This window comes from Lasioglossum baleicum, chromosome 3 (assembly GCF_051020765.1).
Source record: "Lasioglossum baleicum chromosome 3, iyLasBale1, whole genome shotgun sequence".
NCBI lineage: Eukaryota > Metazoa > Arthropoda > Insecta > Hymenoptera > Halictidae > Lasioglossum > Lasioglossum baleicum.
In genome coordinates this window covers 8156268-8183049 of record NC_134931.1, presented here as the reverse complement: position 1 = coordinate 8183049, position 26782 = coordinate 8156268, and the positions used below count along the sequence as shown (strand labels likewise).

The window sequence follows — 26782 nt, the reverse complement described above, 5'->3', positions numbered from 1 at the left end:
AGAGTGAAAGACTCATACTTCGTTACATGAAATCTGTACCATTGAAATTTAGTACTATAATAAAATATAATAAATGTTTTTCCGCAGAACGGTAATCTTGAATGACCTCCAAACACCATCATAATAGGCACATTGTACAATGTAAGTACACTTCGTGAGAAATAATCGTTTTTCAAAATCATACAGAGCGTTACTCAAATATTTTCCCAGGTGTATCGGACCCCACCATCATAGTAAAGATAATTAAATTCTCAAAACTAAAATTTAGCTATAAAAATACATATAGTGCCATATGAAAATAAAAAAATATATAAAAAAACTTTTTAAAAACCTTGCTTATATTAAAATGCACTAAAAAAGAGAAAATAATTCTTTTAGACATTAGTCACTATAAATAAAAGCGTGGAGCGCTAAACTATATTGACGTTAATCTTCGTGGACGCTCTACGCTTTTATTTATAGTCACTAATGCCTAAAAAAATTATTTTCTCCGTTTTAGTGCATTTTAATATAAGCGTGGTTTTTAAAAAGTTTTTATATGTACTTTTATTTTCTACTTTTTCTCTTTTTTAAATGGAACGCAAGATATAGTAATACTGGTATGAAATACATAGTAAGATATAGAAACGCAAGATATGGAAATACGCAAGAAAGAATGAGGGGATGAGTCCGAGAGACAACGTCTCTTTATGGAGTCCGAAATTGTCCGAAATGGAACTGCATGAACGGAACACCATACTGAGCTTCTTCGGTGCAAAGTGCGAAGTGAGTCAGTGGAGTGAGGATGAGTCGGAGTGGGAACACGTAGTGGAGTAGGGAGCGCTGGCGCGCGGAGTGGAGATCGCTGAACGCGATGATATACTACCGAGCGTTGCGCGGCGAGGTGTGTTAAATTTGTTTTTTAATATTGCATTGTCATCCAGTTCTGAGCTATGTTTAAAGTTTCAAGTCTCTAGGTTCATCGGCAAGTGATTTAAAATTCGATTACTAGATTTGACAACTCGGCAAGCGTGGTAATAAAAACAGTAAATTTTATTCGACATATTCTGCATATATTTTGCGAGCGAATTTTCAAAAGGAAAACCCAGGACGTACCCTGTAAGGGATGTAGACAGATTTAGTGTTAAAATTAACACTTTCGAAGTCGATCCGTTTTCCAATTCTTTAATTTTTTCACCGATTCTCTCTGCGAGCACGTCATGAATATCGGTTGGTCTCATCGCCGGAAAATATCACAGGGCTGACTGGATGGGAGCAAATTCACTTATGCACTTCCGTCACATCGTAAATTGAATCGGGGGAAACGAGGCACGCGATCGACTACGATCGGCAACGACACAGACCAACGGCCACGATACAACCATGAACGCGGCAGACAGACAAGCCTAGTTCCGCGACGATCAAGGTCGACGCCGAAGTAAGTCAAACAAGATTGATAGAATTACCGAAGGCGATTCAGTGCCCCAGCTGCCTTGTTACCGGAGAGACCATCGCCGAGGATTTTCCCGAGGATTATCAATCTCGTGGACACGTTCCGTGCAATATCTATCTACCGCGAGAATGGCGGTCCGCCGAAGTACAGATGCGGTTCTCTTAGTTAATCCTCCGAAGACGGTGCTCGGATATGTTTTGAACCGGGTTTTCGACAAGTTTGGATAACTCCCTGATTTATGATCGGATACTTGTAGAAAATTGAGTGCGAAGTTTGCATTGATGCAAGATGTGTGAAGGAGACATTAGTCTCCTGCTCAATCTGAAATTATCTTAGATCCGAATCTTTTATCCATCAAATTGAAGATTCAGCAAATATTTATGACACCAACACATTAACTGACTCTGCTACAGTGATTATAACTTCCTCGTCGTTCACAATTTCTTTCAAAAAGAAGAAAATGTATACCTATGCCTATGTATTCTCCAAACTAAATATGTATGTTATTAATTTCCTTTAGACTGATATAAAATCTTCATCACGGTACCAAACGAAAACAACTTTCTTCACAACATAGAAACCTGAAAGGTATAAACCAGGTTAACTTGATCGCGATAAAAAAAGTGGTTTACCTAAAAAAGATTTTATGCATACTAACCCAGTGTTCATACGTTTCAAAAATCATCGGCGAACGTTCGTAAAAGATCCTTGGCCCTTTAAAACCGCCCCTGAGGAGTTGAAGTCGTTCCTCAAAGATTTCTGCGCGTAAAAATATGAAGACATAGTTCGATCGAGGACCAGGTTAGATCACCCGTACCCAAGGCCAGGAAATAGCCATTCGACAGAATCTTCCGGGCGTGTATCGTTGATGCTCCGGTAGGGTAGCTAACGGCAAATTGACTATCGATGTGCGGGGGTACTGCCACTCGGAATAATAGCCGCAGTTAGGTTTGCACGGTGGCGCGCGCGTTCTAGCTTACACTACCCGCGGAACGATGGAACTTAAGGATTGTGGTCGAAACTGTCTGTAAAGTTGGCTCCACCTTGACTCCGCTTTCCTCGAGCTTTCTAGAGCACCGCGTCGGCACCACACTACCACCGACACTGTCGCCACTATTACCATCACCGACAACCTAGCAATCGTCGAAGCGGACAGTCTACAGTAGTTCGACTACCACCCTCGAGACTTTCGAGACGATTCTCTCTCTCTCTCTCTCTCTCTCTCTCTCTCTCACTCTCTCTCTCTCCCACCGTATTTGGGGGACACAGAAATAACGATGTAAATTATTCACAAAATCTGTTGTCAGCGCTACTGTCAATTTAGGAACGTGTGGCATCTCTATTTTAGTTTGAGTCGCTGAAATTTTGCAGTAGAGACTGTAATTGTTAACGCTAAACTTACCGAGCAGCGAGTGCAACTGGCATTAGCTGCCTAATAAAAATATTATGTGCATACAAAATGAAAATTTTCTACCTCAATTACATCAAGCTGGAGTGAAGTAACTAACGATATCGTCGATAACTTACAGGTCAATAAATTCACCATTGACCAAGCTACTACCCTAGTTAAAGTTGTAGAGACTACCTTAACCCTCCGACAGCGAAGCCTTAATTTTGGCGAATTAATTAAATATATAGCTGCTGCGGTAACAACAATAAAAAGGTCAACGTGCATACACGAAGTGCCTTTAGAAATGTGTTCTAAAAAATTCATAAATAAAGCAGTCCGTGGACTTAAGTATCATCAATGATGTAATTATAAAAATGATCCGCTGTCCGAGGGTTAACCCATCTCGCTGGAATATCGCAGCTGAAAATACTAATATTAAATCGAGCACCAAGAGTGACTGACACCACTTGCCAGTCATCAGCAGCCGAACAGCCATAAGCAACGCTTTTAGAAGCTGAAATGAGGAAGCTTGTTCAATCGTTTCCGACGAGAAGCACTTTACAAATGCAACGATTGTAACATAAAAATGAAATCGGTGGGAATAATAAAGAAAAAAGAGGCTTAAGTAGGAGACTGTATCAAAGTAGAATTTACCATTTGCACAACGATTTCGTTCAAAATCGCCTTTTTGTCAAGACCAAGAAGAGATTTTTCTTAAGAAAGTTCCCAGGTTTCATCGCGGAAATAGTCTGCGCGCGCGGACTCCTCAAGATTTGTAATTAACCAGAATATTAAGCTTTCTAAGTTTTCAATCGAGTTTGTAGTGAGATTCTCGAGTGTCTCTTCAAGAGACGGCAGTTGCAGCCGCCCTCTTTCAAGTATTAACTGCAGAGTAAAATAATAATTCGACTTTGTTACAATTACCGTGAGGAAAACGATGCTTACGGCTACGGGGCAGAGGACAAGGGTCAACGACGCTTGTACTCGATCATTAAATTCCGTTCTCTAATTATATAATATTAGATGTATAATATTAATTCCTGGTTCTCACTGTTCATCATGTTCTACTGTGGCGCCTGGGGGGGGGTCATCTTTCAAATCGAAAAACCTTACGTGACAAAGACACTCGTTCCACAAAACGTAGCACGTAAATGGATATGGATTATAACAAAATGTAATGTAATTGGAATGTTTATTAAATTTTAATATTCTGATCATTCTCCGAAGTAGTGAACAACACGAATAAAAAGCCAGGAATTAATTCATGCGTCTAATAATTATGTAACAGGGGAAATGTAAAAATGGCACATACGAAACGTTCACCTCTCGAAATATTTGTTCTAAATGGAATGTTATTAAATTTTTATATTCTGATAATTTTTATTTGCTTTAATAATTTTAGTGGGTTGGAAATAATACATTGGTGTTTGTAAATTCTTTTAACCTGTAAACTTTTTTAAATTGAACGAAGAAGGACACGGGCTTAAATTTGTGTGTGAAATAATTAAGTAACAGGGGCAATACACGTCGAAAATAGCCTTCATGCGATTTTGATAGGTCGCAAAAAGCTTTCGCGCTCTACTGCGAATACAACGAGCCCCTTAATCACAGCGGATTGCCGTTCCGCGTCAAATAAAGTCTCACCTAGCGACGATACATCGTATATGCGTCTATGTAGCACTCATTCCCCGGAACGGAATTGAAATATCAATTCTTGAAGCGTCTCTCGTAAGAATGTTTCTCCGCGTTCTCGACGAGGGTAGGTGTACGCGAGCATCTGGTCTCGAAACGAAACTCCGCGACGATAATCCGTAGGAGGATTGCACGGAACATAGTTTCTCGAACCAAGTCCGAAGCCACGAAATATTCGCAACAAAGTATAACTCGTGCGCGACACACACAGTACGTTGTAATTCTCCGGTTGTTCCGAGAGCTCGATCGTTTTACAAGCTGTAACAACGCTTACGATCCAACATTATAATTAAGAAGGGAACAACGCCAACTGTTTTGTTACGCTAAAAGCATTTTGAACCCTGGGGTTCCGCCGGTGAGCAGTTCGTCCAGTTTCTTTTATTTTCACATTTTAATTAAGAAAGAGGTATTAACTTTTTGGTTTACAGGAGAGAGGGGGCACCGGGTTTGCATGCGCCGCAAAGAGACGCGCTTACGAAATGCTAACAGTGAAACTCGAAGAGCACTTTGTCTCTTAATTATTTTTCTCCATTTTTACTTTAATTAAGGAAGACGCGCGCGAGCGCGAGGCAACTTCTTTTTTATGCCGAAGGCTCTTTTGTGTCACAGAGACACGCACCCCCCTCCCCCGTAAAAAAGCGAACTCTGAAACTCGATCACCATTCAGCCTGCTAATTAGTTCCACTATGCGCTTTGGTGTTCAGGCTTGCGACCTTTCTGTCGTGTGCGAAATGCAGGTGTTTGCACAGGTGTAATTCGCACTGAACACATATGCCGTCAAATAAATAATATGAATATAAATACGAAAATATAAATATGATCGCACGATAAGTTCCGTACTTGTTTCTAATTCTCGACTCTAGTTTACTAATCCCACGATCATTTTATTTTTAATGATTTTTGTTCACGTACATTCAATGAATTCTGATTTAATCCCTACTTCCCACAATGGATGCGGAACAATTTTACCTCTAGTTGGGCAAATTTTATTTCGAATAACGAATAAAGTTCCAGGATTTATTCGCGAATAACGAATAACGAAATCATTCGCCGAGAAATTATTCGTAGCCTGTGAATAACGCTTTATTCGTGTTATTCGTTATTCACGAATAAATCCTCGGACTTTTATTCGTTATTCATTATTCTAAATACTAAATTACGCTCAGCGAATAAAGGCCGAGAATAAGCGCAGCCGGAACGGCGCGGCGCGCCGGCAGCCTTTGAGGACTTAAACTAGGATGCTGACACTTGAAGCTCTGAGGCTGAGGCTTCTCGAGATGATATCGGTTGACGATTGATGACATATACTATATACAATACATAACTAAACGGAGATTCTTTTAACACAAGCAGTACAATACCATCGATCATTTTTTTTTTATGAACAAAAAATATTTCAGTAAATCCTCTATAGACGCGCGATAGCCTCGGGGTGATTTGGTCGCATCTATCGTATAGGGTAGCTATTTTTGATCTCCAAAGGCCGAGCCGAATGTAGCCCGAAACGTTCATCGTTAATTAAACTACTAAATACAGTTGAAATTATATCGCGTTTGGTATCATTTTGAATTAGAAAAATGCCACGACTATGTTGGTGAAAGTTCCATAAAAAAAATAATGAAAAATAAAGAAGATTAAATATTGGTGTTACATTGTGATGGCCCACAGGCATTTGAACTATGTATACCGGCGACTGCGACTCTCCGCGTCGCGTTAGTAGTGGTTCACACCGATATATCGATCCGAGATCAGATTACTAAGTTGGGGGGATATTCTTGGTCGCATCTATCGTATAGAAATTGTTGCGTCTATAGAGGATTTACTGTATATGAGTATTTGTTATAATTTTGCTATTCTATCGTAACTATGAATACCTAAATATTCATACAATGTTGTTGATAATTTTATAATAATAAGTCTTCATTTCTTGAAATTTCTTTTTTAAGTAGAATAATATGAAAAAGCGTTACTGCAACATATTGTAATTAATTTTATCTAAGGCAACTGCCTAAATTTGCCTAATGGCAACCGTCCCTAGATTTTGAGCACGTTTTATTTGCAATAAGAAATAAAAAATAATAAATAAAATATGAGGGTTTATTCGTGAATGTTGTAATGATTTTATTTGGTAAACAATTATTCAGTAGTAGGACCAAATAAAGCTGTAACGTTATACATTATTCGAAATAATTTCGAGACACACATTTACTGCCACGATTCTTGGCTTCTAATAAATTTTTATTCGAATAAAGTCACTTTATTCGCAACTTTCATTGGAACTGGTCTCCGAATAAAATTTTATTTGCAATTTTTCGTGCATTATTTCGCAGACTACTTATCATTATCAGACGCGCTGAACACTCGGAAAACAATAGAAGTTCAATCAACACGTAACAAATTGACATTTGTACGTCTGAAGAATTGAGATATCAATACCTATCTTATCTCGAATTTTCTCGATGTCGAACGAATCGGACGTCTCAATTCGCGGTTACAAACATCGCCGCCGTTATAGGACCTGAACTGCCCTAAGCTAATGACAACCGCGCAATTCAGCTTTTAATGTCGCGAAGAAATGACTGAACTCAATTATGCTCGGCGCGGAACAATTGGCCCGGGTGGAACTGCGCGCAGCACACGGGGGCCATGGCGTTTGTTAAGCAATAATTTCGTGCTCGCAACATTACGTGCTGTATTATGTAGGATGCACGGCACAGCTCGAGGCACAGAAATAGCTTGACGAAAATTATGTCCGCGGGAGAATTCTTGCGGTTATTGTTGACTGCTCGCCGGGATAGATATTGTTACGCGCAGCGTCCTAACCGTGGAACAATGCGCGAACTGTCCGTACGCGAGTACCGAACAATTTCGTACCACCGGTCGGCGATCGACCAACAAACCATACTAAACAATCAATCCGAAAGTTGAAAAGTTCTGGCCCAAAATCCGTGCGAAGAATTTCACCGAGTTTCGAAATGTACACTCCGTGGAACAAGCTAGCGTCGCCCGTGGCTCACCGACATTTTATGCGCGATATCTTTCATGCTCTAACAATGCTCCAACCCATTGTAGGATTCTGTCATTGCTTTTGTATCAAACTGCCGGATGGAACGCGTAATTTAACTCCTTGCTAGCTGCACACCTTTCATTTCCTTTTAGATATGGTTAGTTGAATTCGTATCGTTAGTTGTTCATTCTGTTTCGCCCGTTTTTGAACGTGTTTCTTGGAGTCACATAAACATGAGACACTTTGGGAATTTATGGCAGGGAAACTAGATGACGTAGAGATAAAATTCCTTTTGAAACGAGTTCGTATATATGATTCAATATTGTGAACGAAGTTTCTTTGCTGGCTGCGTTTAATATTGTTTAATGTACATGGCCTTGATTTTCTTGCCTGGAGAAGTTCGTCCACTGTGAAACTTGTAACGTCTCGTAAAGGTAGTCTACGATTAAGTAACAATATAAATTTTCTAACTGTATAAGATTATTCATAGGATCCTCTACAATCTGCAATCTGTGGTTTTCCTCTTACACATTCATTTAGAGCTGACTTTGCTTGTCGTCTGTAAAAATAAATAATTAATTAATTAATTAATTAATGTGTATGAGACAACCGAAATCTTGACTTCTCAGTTTTCGTTTAACTGAATGAATTACTTTGATTTGATCCAATTTTTATCACTGAATTGGCGAACAACGTGCTAAGATAAAGTACTTACTCAGAGCTTTATTCCAACATTGACAGGACAGTGATAGAATTTTATTATTATATGAATAAAACACGTGGAACTCTAGCAGAATCGGCAAAGACGGCTCCAAATTTGCAAAGTGATCAAGTTATCCGCCAAAAAGCGATGGCCGCCGGTATGTTAATTCACAATGTAGTCAAACCAGAGAACGATTAGGGGATCAGGGTGTTGTACATAGAATCGGGTCATCGGCGTAAATAGCCGTCGAGACGAGGATGCGGCTTGTATCCTCGTATGAAAAAACCCGTTGGATCTGTAAAGAGGCTTAGAGAGGCGATAGCTTGTTGGCACATTGTGCCACAGCCACTTTGCGGAGACCGCGAATCCCTTGTTTCACGTGTTCCACCAAAGAGAGAGAGAGAGAGAGAGAACAAGAGCGAAAGAGAGAGTATGGAGAGTAGTATTCATCCACCGTTTATACGTCAAGTGTGCCTCCAACTGCGTATTCCTCTGATTTAGACGGTAATAAGACTCGATGAATCTGTAGAGGATTAGCTTTTAAGAGGAGTGAGTAAAAGAGACCACAGTAATTTCAGACATGTTCGTAGGAACAGATGATAACGAGCACTTCGATCCAGACTCCTCGCTCTCCCCCCCCCCCTCTCTCTCTCTCTCACACACACACACACACACACACACCATGTATGCTCTCGTCGGGAACAATTGCCAGAGGTTTGAATGCGTACAATGTCAATGGGAATGGGAGAGAATCCTGGCCTCTAATCCTTTGTGGAGATTTGATCCCACCACTCGGAGACGGTTCGTTAATGTACTCGAGCAAATTTTGGAAAAACTGGATGATAGTCGTGCCAACAACGACGAAAATCTACCACAGTTTCAGAGAACTTAACGCCACAATTCACGAGACTCGTCAAAATGATGGCATCCGATATTTTTAATTTGCGTTCATTGAGATTGTAAATATGCATCGACGAGGAATTGTACAACAAATTATTTTTCTTTGAGTATAAAAATTTAGATGCAATCTCGTTATTTTTGTAACGTAATGTAGAATAATATTATGCTGGTGGTTCATTTTTACAACTGCACAGTTGATACCTTTCAAGTTAATAGGTCCACAAAATTATTCGTTTTGAAGGGGTGTTTTAAAGTTCATTTTAAGTGTATATGTTATGTATATGTTCGTTTCTAAGCTCCAGGATTCTGATTTAGGTGTCTCAAGCGTTCTCTCTGCCGATGTTTTCGGTTCACCCAGTTCTCTCAACACTTTCTTTCTGGAGTTTTAATTTTGCAGTGTCAATCTCGCGGCACGTCTTCGCCACGCTCCCCGAGTAGCAGTTCGTGAATTGTGTTTTCTTTTATACGGTGGTATGATCACGAACAGCCCGCGTGCTTGCACTTTCCTGTACACCGCGGAATTGAATTCCGAGACATGCTCGCAATAGAATCAGACAGTGCTAAGAGCTTCTTCTGCCGCGAGTATGATTCGATCCTGCGCAACGGTATAGTAACCCTTGAATTGAAATGGGCAGCAGCCACTCTACAGGATATCTATACTGCGAATGGAAAAACCCTTCGATTAGTTTCCCCCATCCAATTATTCGTTCAACCCAACCATTCAAATCAACCACACAAAAATTAATATTAGTGTTCACTTCCTAACAAACTCTAACGAGATCTCTTTATTAAAAAGTACATGTAAAGAATAATTAGAATTTAACGATACTTTAATGTATAGTATATTATTTTTGATCTACTAAAATTATTAAACGGTGAGGTAGATTTTTATTGAATTTCTATTTATCGCATAGCAACATTTTATTTCGTATACAAATCTCTTTTTCGTCTGTCTGTTTATTTTATTCTGTCACTATAATTCGATACACGGCTGCCCGCTCCGTAAAATTTCTGTGAGACTTCATGAAAATTCGATCGAAAATTATATGTATGAACGATCGATATTTCCAAAATTGGCATAAGGGGTAAATAGGCTTGCATAGACGAGGCACAAAGTCCGATTAGTTGCGAACGCACCGAATGACATTCTCATAAGCAGAGCACGCTAATGGCGTTTCCCCATAGACAATCGGAAGAAAGTCAGCGGAGTTTGTTCGACGCGTTGTAAGCTCGGTATGTGTAATGTGTGCACGGAGTTGAATCGATCCTGGTGAACATCAACCGTGGCAACACGGAAATAGGCCATTATGGTTCCTAATACAATAATATGTCAAGTGCGCAGCGAATTATCGGCGTGGGCTTCACCGCACCAGCGTAATGCACTGTGCGAAGCAACCAAGTCGTACCCAGCGGAATCCACCAATAATTGCCGGAGAGAACCCATGTCGGAAAATTCGTGGTACAGATGGGGATGGTATACGTCTGAGCACCGGCCACGCGATTACGTTCGCATGGACTCTCTCTTTAAAGCGGAATTTTCAAAGGGTCAGAAAGCCGATCGCTGATACGCGAACATATCAGAACATAAAGCATGAACGAAAGATCAATGAACAATAAATGGCAAGACGAGATTGAAGAGAGAAGATAACTACGAACCTTCTTCAATTGTCGTTCTTTTAACCCTCGGACGGTGGATCATTCTTACAACTACTCTATACTCTATATATATACTCTATATGTATACTCTATATGTATGAATATTTTTCACAACATATTTTTTAAAACATATTTCTGAAGACATCTTGCTGTTATTAATAATGCAACAGTTGTTCATTTCATTTAATACTGAACCTACCAGCACCGATCACATGTCCATATTTTTACTTACACGCAATATAACGTATTAATGTTGTAATCTAATAAAAATCGCTATAAGTAAACACAGGCCACGCATTCTGGTACAACAGCAACAACTCGACTAAGCAAGGATCATAGCTTGCACCATTTGATAGATCCATTGTCTACATTAGATAATCCTCTCTGCAAACCTCGAGGCCACCAATCGCGTTTCACACGCAATATCCTCAAATGTTTGAACAACCCTCGCATTATTGCGCAGAATACGACCAAGTTAATCCAAGAATTCTGAACAGCATGCAACGCGCAAGACACATCCAGATGCTTCATGCTTTCCCCGAATGCAATAAACGCGTAGGGGGCGGCGCTGAAAACGCAATGTCGTCGCAAACGTCACGTTGACGACACGGTTCACGTTAGAATTGCCTAGATCGGTCTCTCGGGAGCAACCGGTTGCGTGTTTCAGATTTCGAGAGATAGTGTACGTATCAGACGACATGGGGTTGTCGAGAACGAAAGGGTGCCGGGTTCTGGAAAATAGGAAGGACGAGAAGGAAAGAGTGAGAGACCTCGGGTTATACGGTACAAGCGGAACCAACACAGGAAGCTCATTAAGTTGCACCCCGCGGCTTGGTCCATGCACAGAGGAGAGAGGATACACCAGGTGTACCCCTCCTTCTTCATCCCGCCACCTGTTCAGGGATGGTCTGTTGTTTGGCTCCTCTCCGATGCGCGAACGCACAACCGGGCTCCTCTCTCCACGCATTCAGTGTCACCTTCGTTAGCCGACATTGAGAAAGAATTATGATAATGACGATCACGCCCGAGGGTGTTCCCGTGGCTTTCTCCAGATTCCCGGAGCCCTCCTACTCCCACCTCTTCGTTTTGTAGCTACCAACACCCTCTGAACCTGCTGCAGCTGGTGGTACTGCTGCTGCTAGAGATGGGATCAAGTTCAATACGCATTTGCGGATAGAAATTTCAATGACCAAGTCTCGCGTTTTATGCGCCGCGGTTCCTGCTCGAAAACCGCAAATAGATAGACGGGTATGGTACATGTTTTTTCAGGTCCTCTCTTTGCATTAGATCGCGTTAAGAATCTTCAGTAGCCGATCAAATTAATTCTCACGGGTGTAATAGTTTACAATCTGTTGCCAAGACATTCGCATTAACAAACAGAAGACAGTACCTTGCTGACTGTAAGCTGAGTAACACGTACGTGTAACAAACTACTTTTATACAAAGCCCAACATTGGGAAGTACGTATTGTGTGAAGAATTCGAATCTTGACTTGTAATTTGTAAGATGCTTGATCCCATCACTATGAGGTACAGCATTAATTGGTTTGTATAAACGAGGTTCGAATAAAAGAACTCCCACCGTACAAATCATTTCCATCCAGAGAGTTAGTTCTGAAATACATTGTGTACACTGGCGTGCACAGTTGTGGCTGCTTTACAAGGAAACTTCCGTGGAAAATGCTTTTTTTCAAAAGTTTACGGGCTCGCGGGTGAACTAGATAAAAGTGGCTCTCGCGCGTCGCTTTCCTAGCCTCTTCGGGGTGGAAATTCTTTCCCACCCCCATTGCGGATTAATCCGTGTTTACCTGTGTACCTTGGAAACTGTAATAAAGAAACTAACCCGCAGAGATTAGACGAGAAATTGTTCTGCCGAGACTGGCTATCTGTGGATTGTGCATCCCTCTCGCGTGTGACCAATTGTCGATCTTCGCGTTAGCTTAGGGGATTTATCTGAACTGCATTTTGCACAATGTATTTGCAAAGCTGAAGGGAAGCTTCCAATGCTAGTGTCAATGAAATATAGGCATTTTTGTTAATTTTAATTAATGGACGTACATAGTAAGTACAGACTAAGCCAGATTATTTATTTTAAAATTGTTGAAATTAGGAACACACTTTAGTAGGAAATGATGGAATACATTTCTTAAATCAAATATATTCAAATAAAAATAGCAAAAAGTCTAGATAAACTCAATCTTGTCAATCTTACGAAGCAACACATAACAGTCACTTTTTGTGCTTGGTAGGTTTAGTATTATAACAGAAATACATATATAAAAATGGGACTTGTGAAGTTGATGTTGCCTCGGGGCTCCGAAATTAGATACAGGGTTAAAAGGTATACAAGTGGCTTTCATCATCTCAAAACTGTTCCCCTTACAAGTTTTAAATATAACGCTCACAGCATTCAACGTCTCAAGAAACGTCATAAAATTTTTTCGCGCTCTACTCCGACGCATCAAACATCCTTTCCAACGACAATAGCACTGTGAGAGACGAAAATACAGTAGACTCCCGTATAACGCTACCAGAAGCTTGTTTAAAAAGACTGTAATGTATACAGAGTGGGTAACGAAAGTATTCGAACGCCCTTTAAAAAAAAATAACTTTTTTATAATTGTACCAAACGACCTGATTTTTTATAATTAATTAGAAGTATTGATATATGAAATGATGTGCAAGAAAGATTTTCCAAAAAATTATAATTTACAAGGTCACATGCAAAAATAAAAAAGGCATTTTTTTTAACTTTTTTGTTAGGGCCCTTAAAAAAAATTTAAAATGTATGTTTTGTAGATCTATGTTAGTTATACACGTGCTGAAAATTTCATCAAAATCGATTAAAAATGTTGAAAATCGTAGTTTTACACGACTTTTGATCAGTTTCTGTTTAAAATCCACAAAATCGTACATCTTTCGATGCGTGTCGTTTTTTCCCTTCGTCAACCGATTTCGATGAAATTTTCAGCATGTGTATAACTAACATAGATCTACAAAACATATATTTTAAATTTTAATTAAGGACTCAAATAAAAAGGTTTTAAAAAATGCCTTTTTTTATTTTTGCATGTAACCTTGGAAATTATAATTTTTGAAAATCTTTTTTGCACATCATTTCATATACCAATACTTCTAATTAATTATAAAAATCAGGTCGTTTGGTAGAATTATAAAAAAGTTATTTTTTTTTAAAGGGCGTTCGAATACTTACGTTACCCACTGCATGTATTGTATGTTGCAGTAAATGTACAGTACATGTAGGTACAAAACATTGCGTAAGACGCCACTTACTGCCACAGAAGATATAGACACACAGTAATTTTAAACAATTTTTTCATCGTGTTATATGGGACTCTACTGTAAAGTTCAATTCGGTCCTCGACAATTTTTTGGTTTATCTGGTGTGATTATTGTTATAAATACATAAAATCCATACTCTAATGTCGCCGTAGTCCTGAAGCATAAATATAAATATTTATATGTGAAGCAACTTCATTGTCAATGTCGTAGGAGATTTTGATTATTGGCATAAGGGTGAAAGAGCGACTTTTAGTTCCAGATGGTAAACATCCATTTCTTGTGAGCCACGACTCCTGGTGAAAATAAATTTACACGATGTCAAAATGAAAAAAGCGGTGTAGAACGAGAAAGTGGAAGAGGAAAAGAGAGCTAGAGAGACGAAGCGCAACGGGAATAATTACCGGACCGCTGTCGAGATATTGAATACTGTTAAATGTTATAGAGGCAACCAATAACATCCAACGGCGAACAGTATCATCAGTCAATCTGCTGGCACGGCATGTTTATTACGGGCACAAGTTACTGTCAGCGGAACAAATGCCCCTACTGAACGGGAAGCCACCCTACCCAAACCTGTCCATTATTCCTGTCGTTCACTTTCGTCACTTTCCCCACATAATGTGAGCCCTGTCTGCCCTATGTGCCCTACGCGACCGGAGGGTGCAGCCAACGGAAGCGGAAATAGTGGTAGAACAGTAGATAAGATGATTCAATTTGCGGCGCATGAGTGGGTCGTTAATTAGGTAAGAATCTTTGATACGGCAGGTGCTCGGGAACCATGCTAGAACGATGCGACACTGTCATCGCACTGGAAATGTTTATGCAAAATTGTTTTACCCTCCCTCGTTAACTCATTATCTTCTTCCTTAGCCCTTGTATTATTTGTCCTTTTGCACAATAACTACTCATTGCTGTGTCAAAATGAAATTGTAATTCGCTTCGTAAGAGGTCAAAAGATTTCCAGTCGATTTTCTACCGAATTGATCACAGGAATAGTTCGCTTTTAAACAAATCTATTTCCATTATCATATGTTTTAAGTGTGTGTGTGATTTGTGAGACAGAAGAATAGATTCAATTTTCGAACCCCATTTGTCGTACGCCATGACACTTGAAACCGAGTATTTATGTTCTCCAATATCTCACAATCCAACGATTCAAATTAAAAAATTGCGAATTTCGCAGTCAAATCTGTCAACATCATGACTAAAATTACAATAGATTCGACATTGCATGGTGCAACGATGGAGTAAAATATAGGATGGTTTACAAAGTGATGATTACACGGAAGCAGGCTCGAATTTACCTTTTTGAATAGACCGGAATGCTAGAATGCATGTGGCGCAATCAAATGGCGTATACACAATTGAAAAGCTAGGCATAACGAAGTTAAAAACAACAACATGGCCGGTCAATATCCGTGTACGTTCAATTACTCGATTCAAACATATCGCTTTTTTTCTCCCACAATAGAAACCAATCGTAGTAGCGATCTATCGAAAATATTCTTGCACAAAAAGGCAAACAAAAATTCGTTCAATTCGTTCCATCAGTACTGTTACGTGTTCGAATTTTGATGGGCTCTGTCGCATCTTCCGTGAGTCACCCCGTGTTTGCTCCTCTTACGAATCCTCCCCTAATCGCTCTCGCAAATCCTTTTTATCATCGGTTACACAATTTCCAGCTGGCGAAAAGCCTCTGTTTTGAAAGCCGACCAGCGCAAACACCGTCGAACCAAACCGAATGAAATTAAAATGCCTTTTAATTGGACGATAGCCGTTGGGCGTTACAGCCAATTTCGTAACAGCGAAAAAACCTGTTCATCCCCGAGAATCCTTTACGCAATCGTTTCATACTCACGTCAATAATTATTTATCGACATGGTAGACATGTGTTGATTTTCTGAGCAAAGTAACGCCTCGATATTTGTGCAAGCTTTCCCACCAAACTGTCACTTTCATTGTTTACAAAGAGTATCCCTTGATCTCTTGCAGCTACCACCAAACATAGAAGCGAATTAACAAGTCAACGAAATATCAAGTTAATTTGTTTCTAATGATTCTATATACCGTACATTTTACCGACATAATCGTGACATTTTTCTGATTAAAATGAGCCCCAATATGGCACTACAAACAATATGAAACTACAAACCTATTCTTTCATGTTCTAAAAATAACCAAATTATCGTATGTTACTTGTCTATTATATAATTCAAACATTAAATAAATAAATCGTGCACAATAGTGGATACTTTTCCATCGTCGCAGAAGTGCATATTTGCCGTATTTACTGTGCATGTAGCTCGCATAAACTTTCGCAATTTCTCGATCACTCCCAACCTCTTCGGATTCGAATAAAATCGTAGTCGGTCGTTCTTCGACGTTTTAATTAGTTCCAGCCTAATTGTTCGATCGGTGCGGTGGCGAGCGTTCGCCGGTGTTCAATGAATTTATACAAATTCGCAGCATAGTTGTGTAATAAACGGGATTTGATTTAGAGTCGGAGTCGTAAAGGAAACTAGCTCAAATTCGACGGCAATTACCTGGATTACGACGGTGGTTGGGGGTTGGGGAAGGGGTGGTTGGAAAAAGAAGGGGGTCGTAAATCACGGTACATTAAGTGTAGTCTGGTTGGAGGAGGTGTTAGACCGGGATTTAGGAGTTAGGAAACTTTCGCTTTGCTAACTTTGACTCGGGGGCAGATTTGTCGATTTTTATAACAGGCCGACGCGCGACGTAAACGGGATTAATCGCCGGCGATTATAAAAACCAATTGTAAATTATATGCCTCGAGCCGATAGATTACGGACTGGCTCGTATAAATCTCCAGCTGCCCTAATAAATCGTCGCAATTAGAAGCATAAACGATCTGGACGACCGCGGACACGTAAATCAGAAGATTGAAACGTGTTTATGGTTTTTTTGCAGAGATCGTCGTGAGTGTGTGTGTGCGTGTGTGTATGTGTGAGGATACCGTGTATTGAGGAATATCCACGGAATCTTGTATTTTTGATTGCACGGATGGGAATAAGATATCTGTTTCGCATACAGGTATAGGAAATGAGATTTGCTATGCATAGAAAAATAAACTGAACCTTGTTCCCATTTCCCGTTACAACTACACCGAATCCAATAGGCGCTCGACGGGCTGCTGCTACGTAACGCCGTTCGAAAGAGAATTCATTCACTCCAGGACCGAGTTTACCTTCCTTTTTTCTCCCCCCTCTCGCTCTCCCTCCTCTTTCTTGTTCCTTTCGCTCCCTCGGTGAAGAAAGCTCGTGTAATTAAATGAAACTTGAGAATTTCTTGATGCTCGCAATTGGATAAAGATAACGAGAATGTGTTTCCGTTTTATGGAAATGCTGGTTGAGAGTGCGGGCAACACTCAAGTGAAACGATACTCCAATCACGTGCGCATTTATACATATAATATGGTCATACGTTGCGCTACCCATGAATAATACAATCAAAAATTGGCATCACCCCTGAATAACGTGATAAATAATTTGCATGCCTTAATCTGACAGTCGAAACTGGATCAGAAACTGCACCAAGATCATAGAGAATTAAGACCCTACACCCTAAAGCATATAATGATTGAATTTTCGTTCAATTAGCGTATGAAAAGCACAACACTTAACGTGCTGACCGTTAATTCAACACGCTAAAAGCCGTATAATATCGAAGCGTTTTGATCAGAAGCCATTTTTCGTAAACTACTTTACGATACCTAGGGGCGGGAAGAAAATCCGGGAAAAATTCAGCGACATGCTTGTTTATTCAAATAAACAGTCATGGCCCCTCGGTAAAGCATACAGATGATACAAACAGATATCAAGCGATACAGCGGAGGAGACAGAACGAAATATAAGCAAAACAGGTGAAAGAGGAAAGAAAGCGAGGGAAAGATGTGAGGATGACACGGAACAGGAACGAGAAAGAGTAGCAAGAAATTATTATGCGAAAATAAGATGTGAAGTATCGTCAACATTTAATTTGATTCTATTATTGATATTTGTATAAATATGCTTTAAAAACGTTGAGGTAAAGGAAAAATAAAAATTGAGGCTGTCCGAAACGGTTAAGTACGTCTGTGCAAAAAATGGTATCGACAATTTAATAGGAAAATCAAATATCGGAAGAATGATGACATTTGGAAAATTGATATTGAGTTTTCATATTTCTGTTGACTCTATCACAGTCTATAAAGTTGAAACAAAAAAAATTGTACCGACTGAATTCTAATATAACCTCGTTAACCTGGTAAACCGATAAAGAATAACGTGAAACGTATAACTACAAACATGTGTCAGAAATTTCAACAAATTCAATCTTCTAATTTCTATAAAAGCCAATACGTGTTAGGCGGCCCCCGTGCTCGGTACGTTCAGTGTTAATTAAGGGAAGAAAGATTATAATGAAAGCGAACGATTATGCTGCCACAATTATATTTTTAAAACATAAAATACACTCTCCGCAAGAAACACGAATATCTTGAAACTTGCCGACCCGAGCACTCAACTTTTATCACATCTATTGATCCTTGCTCCGGGAATCCTTCAAACACTATGAACGAATAAACATCCGGTCGAGTTACAGAGTCTCCTGTCGATCGATGACCGATACGAATTCAGCAACCCGTCGAAATTCGCTGCTAATTTTTCCTAAAGTCGTTTCATTCGGCACGGTTTAACGAGCAAAGTAGTCCAGCGAAACAGCGAGAAGGAAGAAGAAGAAGAAAAAGAAGAAGAGAGAGAAAGAGGGAGAGATGCGAAAAGAGTAACCGGAAGAGGCAGTTTTATTTAATTCAATCTTTGGAAAGTTTGTGCCGAGGATCTTCCGGGGCATCGGTTACTGCCAGCCCGAATTTCCCGGCGCCCCCGATCCCATTTCGGCGAAGTCCGTTTCGGCCTGGTGTGTCCCCTCGCGACCTCTCTCGCGCTATCGTCGTGACATTGCCCGAATTTTGAGCATTAGTTTGCGAACCATTTAGCACAACTACTACACCTCTCTCTCCTGCCCTGGTGTGTACCAGGGAGCCAGCCCGTAGTTCGAAATCACGGCACATACATCGTCCGTGCAGCTTAAACCGCAATGCTTAGTGCGGTGCCGCCTCGCAGTACAGTCATTGTACATTATGTTATGCGAGTATAGTCTTCATCTCGTATCCGCGCGAAAGCGTGGCGTGTAAACGGCGCGTACCCGAATCATGCGCGAGGATAATTGGCGGCCCGAGGGGGTTCAAAGGGGGTTACTAGTAGAATGGGGATGAAGAGAGAGAGAGAGAGAGAGAGAGAGAGAGAGAGAGAGAGGAGAGGGGAAAAAAGCAATTACACGCTTTCGGGAACGACGTCGAGACGAATTGAAACAACTTTGCGGGATGTACACGTTCGCTTCCGTGAAATTTACACACGGAGTTACGGAGGCGGTTTCAAAATCGCCGGATCAAAGGACACCGCTCGTTCCCCGGATAGTCGTGATCAAAGAGCGTGCACTGATTCGCATGCAGAATGCCGAGAAATCGAAGGACTATGGCTGGATGCCGACAGCGGATGCAACGATTTCGAATAGAAAATGCTCGAGACGGCGACGCGCTTTTTCCGCGAATCTGCGAAACAAGGTTAAACACGAACACCGTCAGTGACTGTCTGTGCTGATAAATTCGCTCGCGTTTCTTTGTGCGAATTAAGTACCTGGTAATTTTCGAAGCACGTTGTTTAACGGTGCATTTGTTCTACGGCCAGCCTAATTGCAACCGTGCTTCTGTTGGGAATTGGTGGAGACATTTGTTTATACATATACGAACTACGGTCAACTGCAACAGGTACAATGAACTACTGAATTTGATATGATATGACAAAAACAAGGAGTTGTTAAGATGTGTTCCCCTAGAAATCTCCAAAATTTTAACGGCTCGAATTAAGCCTGGAAGAACGCACTTTGTAATAGGACCACCGTTGCTTCAGAAAAAAATTCGATTTCATGCCGCAAAATCAGAATTCCAGGTTAAAGAAGGACTTTAGGTCGATTTAAAAATGTATTCCTGTAGGGATTTTCAAACTTTTGGGGGCTCAAATGAAAGTTAGAGGAACGCACTTTATGATAAATGCGTTCTGATTGAAAATAAAAATCGAAATCGTGTTGAAAATCAAGAAATCCCGATCGTTGGCTCGAAGAGAAGCGCGGATCTCGTAGGGAGCTGCTTCACATCAATTTTTCTATGGATTCCAGTATAAATTTTCAAACTTTTGATTGCTGAAATCGCAGACGAAAAAACGCACGTTAAAAAGCTGCTGAGATACAAGCCTCGCAAATAGAAGTAATAAATAAAATAAAAAGAAGTCGGATTTTTTCGGATAACTTAAATTAATGGTGTGGAGAATGGTATAAAAAGATATAAAGAGCGATTGACTATGGTTTTGATTCTAGTTCTCGACTGACCTTTATAATGAAGGCACATGAATAAAGAAACCTCGTGGGGGTGAAAATTCCAAAATATTGAAAGTGAGGCCTTAACTGATAAAACAGAATGGGGAAGTTTCTAAAATGAATTCTAAAAGAGGGCAGCGTCCGTAAACAGTTCCATGCATTTTTTGGAAACTATAAATTAGGGGGCCCACGTTGCTTTATGTACCATTGAGAGCAGTAGGGCCAGGGTGACTGGGTTACCCTTGGTTGGTCGACAACTCATTTCGCCGACACTGTTTTCATCGACAATTTGACCGACAGAAACTTTCGTCGACACTATGTTTTTATTTACACGGTCAAATCGTCGACAAATGTCTTCATCGACACGGTTTGACCGACACTAACACGGTCAAATCGTCGATGAAAGCTGTGTCGACGAAATGAGTTGTCGACCAACCGAGGGTAACCCGGGTGACTTTCCCAATGAAGTCAGCCGTTCCAGGGTGATAAACCAATAAATTCATCAAAGAGACACTAGACAACTCGCAAAAATGGCATCGGTTAAACCGCAGCATAGACCCAAACTGAAATGCAAGACGGCCACACAATAAAGTACATCTCAAGAACTTCCTTAAAATCATGTTCATCTGTTTTCGGCAACGGTCTAAAATTTGGTTAAAACACTACGCTCCACTTTCGTGAATTAAATTACTCGAGTCCACACTTCTGGCTGTGCTAGCGTACACGCGACAGCCATTTACCGTTAGTTTATTTAATGGATCAAGTTTATTATTAACTATACCCTCCGCCAACCTAAAATCCCGCGTCGAACCTGTTCGAAAGATGTTCTATCAGTTATTTTTAGAAGAACTTTCCTCGAGCACGATAGTATTCGCAAGCGAAGGCAAATCCGTTATCATTCTCGTCAAACATTCCATACCTCTGGAGAGGGTAGGGGAAGCGAACTTCGCGAACAAAGCTACCAAAGATCTATTCTCGCAGAGCGTTTTCTTTCATCTCACTCGGCCGAACTTGGAACACCCAGTACAAGTACTCAAATATTTCTTTGTTCCTCGTTCACCGGTTCCTGCTAATTATGCACCGACTGCGTCGCTAACTTCCACCATTTTCTTAAGAACCCTAAAAGAGGTCGATGCAAGCATTTCCGCGAACTTTACTTGACAAATCAATCCCTTATGCTGGCAAACGAAGTTTCTTTCTCGATCCGTTTGGGAAACTACAGTCAAAAAAACATCAGTACGTTGTGTAAATCTAAAGTCTAAAACGTAACAACACAAAGATATAATAGAATAGAAATATAGTCATGAGAGCAAACTGCGGATTTCGACGCCAAATAAAAATGTTCTTCGTCAATCGTAGGTCACGAAAGCCAAATATCAATTTATTCTTTTCGTTGCAAATCTTTTATAATGCAGAGAATAATATATCGACATCCTTAAATTGGTTTATTCCCTCCACTGTTTTAAATTGCACCTACCCTCTAGTTTAGTCATAAGATCTGTCTAAATTTTTACAATTTATTTTCTTGTTTTTAAAGCCTACTAGCTGCTCGCGGCGCGCGGCGGTCCTCCGGGCGGGTTGCGCCCGACCGCTGCGCTGGCGGTATACCTGTAAAGGTTGTTATAGCAGACAAAAAACGCACACGGATCAGCTCCGAACCGGCCGATTACTTACAACCACCGCGCTCCGACAACTTCAACCCCGACAGATGGACAACACGTACGACAGACCCACCGAATCAGACGATGCAGTCATACATACATACATACACACACACACACACACACACACACATACTTTTATATTTTATATGTATAGACGACGAAAGATAAATGTATATTATACACTTCTTACTAAAAGTTGAAGTTGTGAGTTTGCACAGAATTACTACAATATCGAAATCGAACCAAAGGTCGTCTCGTAGCATAATTGTCTCTCGTTCCATGTGAACCGTTCTCCGAGAACTTTGTATACATATCAGGGAGATGAAAATCAAACACTGATCAATTCACGAGGATCTGCCTCGTCCCTCGGTTTTTTTAAATCTGACAATGCACATGCTTCCTCCATTTAGGTATATCCTTTGTCCCCGTGGACCATTACCATCGTGCAGCAATTAAATGTGCGTATTGAAAACGAAAGCGTGAACAATCGAGCGAATTGAACGAGGCTCGACAAAGAAATATTGTTGCCCCATTCGAGTAACACTTCGTGCCTCAATTAACCACCGTTTCTTGCGTTGCAAAAAAGTTGCGATTGCATGCGCCCCGGTAATCATTTCACTGCGATATTTACGTCGCTTAATTGAAGTCAGAAATATCGGTCATCCTGCGTCAGCGGAGGAAGTTGTTTTAGAAGAGAGAAGGAGAGAGAGAGAGAAAAAGGGAAATTCTTGGCGCTTGTCTCGTCTCAATGGTGTCATTAAACCCGGTCGCCCGCGCTTTACCGGTGCTTCGTTTTATGAACGATTCCTCCGGAGTTTGTGAGAAACCTATCAAGAAACTAAAATTTCAAGTTCGCTCGATACGCCCGAGCACACGAAACTCTCTCGAAAATTGAAACTGAAAAGTCAAAAGTTCCCACGGTAATGTTCACGAATTCAAAACAATGAAATTCCACACCCGGTTCCAAATCAAATCGCTTTGTCTACCGACAGAATCGAAACTGGGCAAATATGCAAAAATAGATTCAGATAGATTTGCTCGGTAATAATATCTACAACTGGTGTAATCACGATTCGAGACAGAAATAAAAGTTCGCGTTGCTGGACGCTGATTTACGGAACACCAGGCATCGATCACTTGTCGATTTTCATGACATACTGGATTTTGACTGGATAAATATCCTAATTACTAGCAGTTCTTTTTTGTGACGAGACTAATTTTTGTCGTTTCGAATTTATATTTTACGATAATATCAATAATTTGGAGGTGCGGAACGGGTTCGAGTTATTTATGATCGTGTAGACGAACTAAATAATAATTATTTTAGCTCGTGGAAGATTGAGTAGCGAAGAAAATATTTAATGAAACATGATTCTATTTCCATCTCGCGATGTTCTACACATTCGTGAACTGAATGATAAATAAAGAAAATTCAGAATCTGTTCACGAGTTCTTTAAATACACTGCTCAGATTACTACATTAATATGTATTTCAAAATGTGAAGAGACAATAGACTCGCGCACAGAGTAAATCTTTTTGCACACTGTTTTCTAAACACCCACTGTAGCATGTTCGCGTCTTCATGTCACATATCCTACGAGGATCGTGGTAAAATTGTTAAAATGGAAATGTTTGAATGTTGGGTTCTAAATACTTGAATTTTAATCTGCTGAGGATATTTCGCTATTAAAAACCAGTTCAGCATAATTAAACAGGTAATCATTCCAGTCAGAGTGCATACAGAGTATAGTTCGAATACTCGGTTACAATGGCTATAACTCCTAATAGCATTACAAAAGCAGTTAATCCAATTCCCAACCCTTTTCCTTAATTCACAAAGGTTAGATTAGAAAATAGCAGTAATTTCGAAATCCAGAACAGTCCATTATTATGCATTGAGGATACTATTTCCGGTGGGGTGCTTGAAGTCTGAAAACCAGTTACACCCCCCGCGAAAGATCAAAGAGAACCATATCTAACACTAGGACTGTCACACCAATTAAAGGGATTTTTATCGAAATATGTCATAGAAACTATCAAAACACTCTTCTAAAAGAATGTTAAATACATTTATAAACTTATCCAGGTACAAAATGACTGTCTACTAAAATTATGAAGATACTGTCATGGAAAACTGTAGAATAAATTAATTTACTGCGCGTATCATAATAAACATTTTGTAAAGCATAAATAGATGCAGTCTTGCCATTTATGGCAGATTTTAGTGCACGGTAGTTATACATAGTGTTAACCCCTTATGTAGGCAACCAATATGTACACATCAGCTTCAACCCCTATGTCAATTAGTACCAATTTGTTTTCAAAATTTGGTGAATATTTACGTCAACAAACAGATTCTTGGATGATTGTAAAATTTTCCTTACATTTTAGACAGACAAATATGAAGCACTATATATTATATTAAGTCACTGCAAAAATTAAATACGAAATCGAGCACGAACTTTTGCTCTGATCTAATACGATGTCATGGAAATTTTTGAATACTGACAGAACGGTTAAAAATGAAACTGTTTCATATAAATAAAAATCGTCACAGTGAACTTGGAAGTTCTTTGAATGCATTCTTAAATTCTTTAATTAAATATTTAAATATAGTAGTCTACTTATAATTTTAAATAATCACATGCGTAAACGTAATTCGTTTTTCTTTACACGAAATATGAAATCACGATTGCCATACAAATGTGACATTGGCAGCCAGCGTGTTCAAATCTAAATGAACTCAACTTTGTCAATGCCATAACACACCACACAAGTTCATCGTTAACATAGAATCGTTTTCGGAGCACTAAACTATCCAACTTTTTAGGCATTTTTTTGTAGCATATACTGAGAGAAATAAATTTGTTGAATAATATCTCATAGATGCATGTTTACAATAATCGTAAATTAAAAACATTTGAACCCGTCAAAATGACATACCCCGTAAATCTAATGTTAAACTATGAATCACGTATGATCATATCTTCCCAACAAAATATAAAAATTATTAAGAAACCCATGGATCCGGGTATCTGCACAAGACTTAACAGGGGAAGCTGTGGTAAAACAATCATGTAAGATAAAATTAAAAGTGAAAGAATGGAATGAAATGGGGAAAATATGAAAAAAAGCTAGGAGGAGTAAGCGACTTACCGCGCGCACACGCGTGATGCTTGGGCAGCGAAGCGTGTCAGCCAATGATGGGATGATCTGAGGGCATAACTGTTGCTCTTCAGGGGGATGACGATCGTAGGTTCGCGCGCCGCGACGCAGAGGGATGCCGCGTACCGTGCAAGCGGGCAGACGGTGCGCGACTGTGCGGCGATCACCCTCGCGGTCTCCCTTTTATGGGCCTTCTCGTGGCGCGTCTGCCCGCACATCGACTCACGAGGCTTGCATGTCTCTCTCTCTTCTGTCCCCGCCGCTGTTGCACCCCCTACTTCCCCCCATCGAACCGCTTTCGCATTTTGCGAAAACGCGGCCAATCGTAGGCCATGGAAAATTGCAGTCCGCTAGACACATTCGTGGCACGCGATTACCGGGAATCCCCCTTTTCATTAACGCGCCTCGTATGGTACCGCTCGCATAACCATAAGGGCCTCCTGTGCTCCATTCCGAGGAACGATTCTTAATTGTTCGACTATCGCGCCAAAGCTACCTGTAACATCAAGCTTATTTACATTTTGTTAATTTGGAATGTATTATCTGTAGATCTTCAATCCCCACTTACACAGGTTGTTTTATAAACATTAACACGTTAACTGCCACACGAATTTTGTGCGTTTCACCTATTTTACTTGTGGAAGCGATTGACGTTACTAATAATAATAACAATGATCAATTACTTGTTAACGAAGTTCTCACCTCTACGCCATAATCTAATATCGATATTCACTAACTTTATAACGATCATTTTTATGTAATTCCATAGCGCTCGTCACTAGTAACCCCACCGTGACATTCAACATGTTAAAATGAAGAAGACAAGCTTGTTCCACACACACACACAACTCATAATTAACATAAAATAAAATGTTCTTCTAACTCTTAGCACTTGGAGACCTTCCTCACATGACCTACTTGAATGCATTAATTTCTTTATTATTTATGTCTTTGCAACAAGAACACCCTAATTGCTGAATATATTTGCAATGTCCTTTTAGGAAGGATTAGAAAGGATAGTCAAGTGATTCAGTTTGGTTGATACAATCATTTCCTTCTATTTTACACATGTATACGTAAATGCCATAAAAATGCACGAAGATCCACAGATCACTGATAACTCATAACAAATACTCTTTTTACAACTTCAAAACATGTCCATTATGAACTGAGCGTTTCATCCTTTAGTCGGGATTTCATTTACAAAAGAGCGATTATTTAAATTCGATATTATATACGAGGTGGTTTCTTTTAAAGTAGATGAAAAGACCATAACTATTGTATAATTCTTCCATGAAGATCACAATGTAATAAGTGAATGATTCTAAAAGATTTACTCAGGTAATTGCAACAGGTTTCAACAAAACATGTAGCAAATATAAATAAATGATTCTGAATATTGGTCAAGGTGCCTGCAACAGAATCCAATAAATACAAATTC

At 39.9% G+C, this 26782-nt stretch overlaps 1 protein-coding gene across 3 annotated transcripts in view; it reads right to left on the bottom strand.

Moving 5' to 3' along the window:
* LOC143207299 (lachesin) overlaps positions 1 to 25918 on the bottom strand; it is a 79061-nt gene extending 53143 nt beyond the window's left edge. For 2 of the 3 annotated variants that reach the window (XM_076420580.1, XM_076420581.1), the window contains exon 1: positions 25333 to 25474. The gene's annotated coding sequence lies outside the window, so the exon portion shown is untranslated. Of the gene's footprint in view, positions 1 to 25332 lie in introns of all 3 variants that reach the window. The other variant, XM_076420582.1, reaches the window with a different exon arrangement.
* Positions 25919 to 26782: the final 864 nt, after the last annotated feature.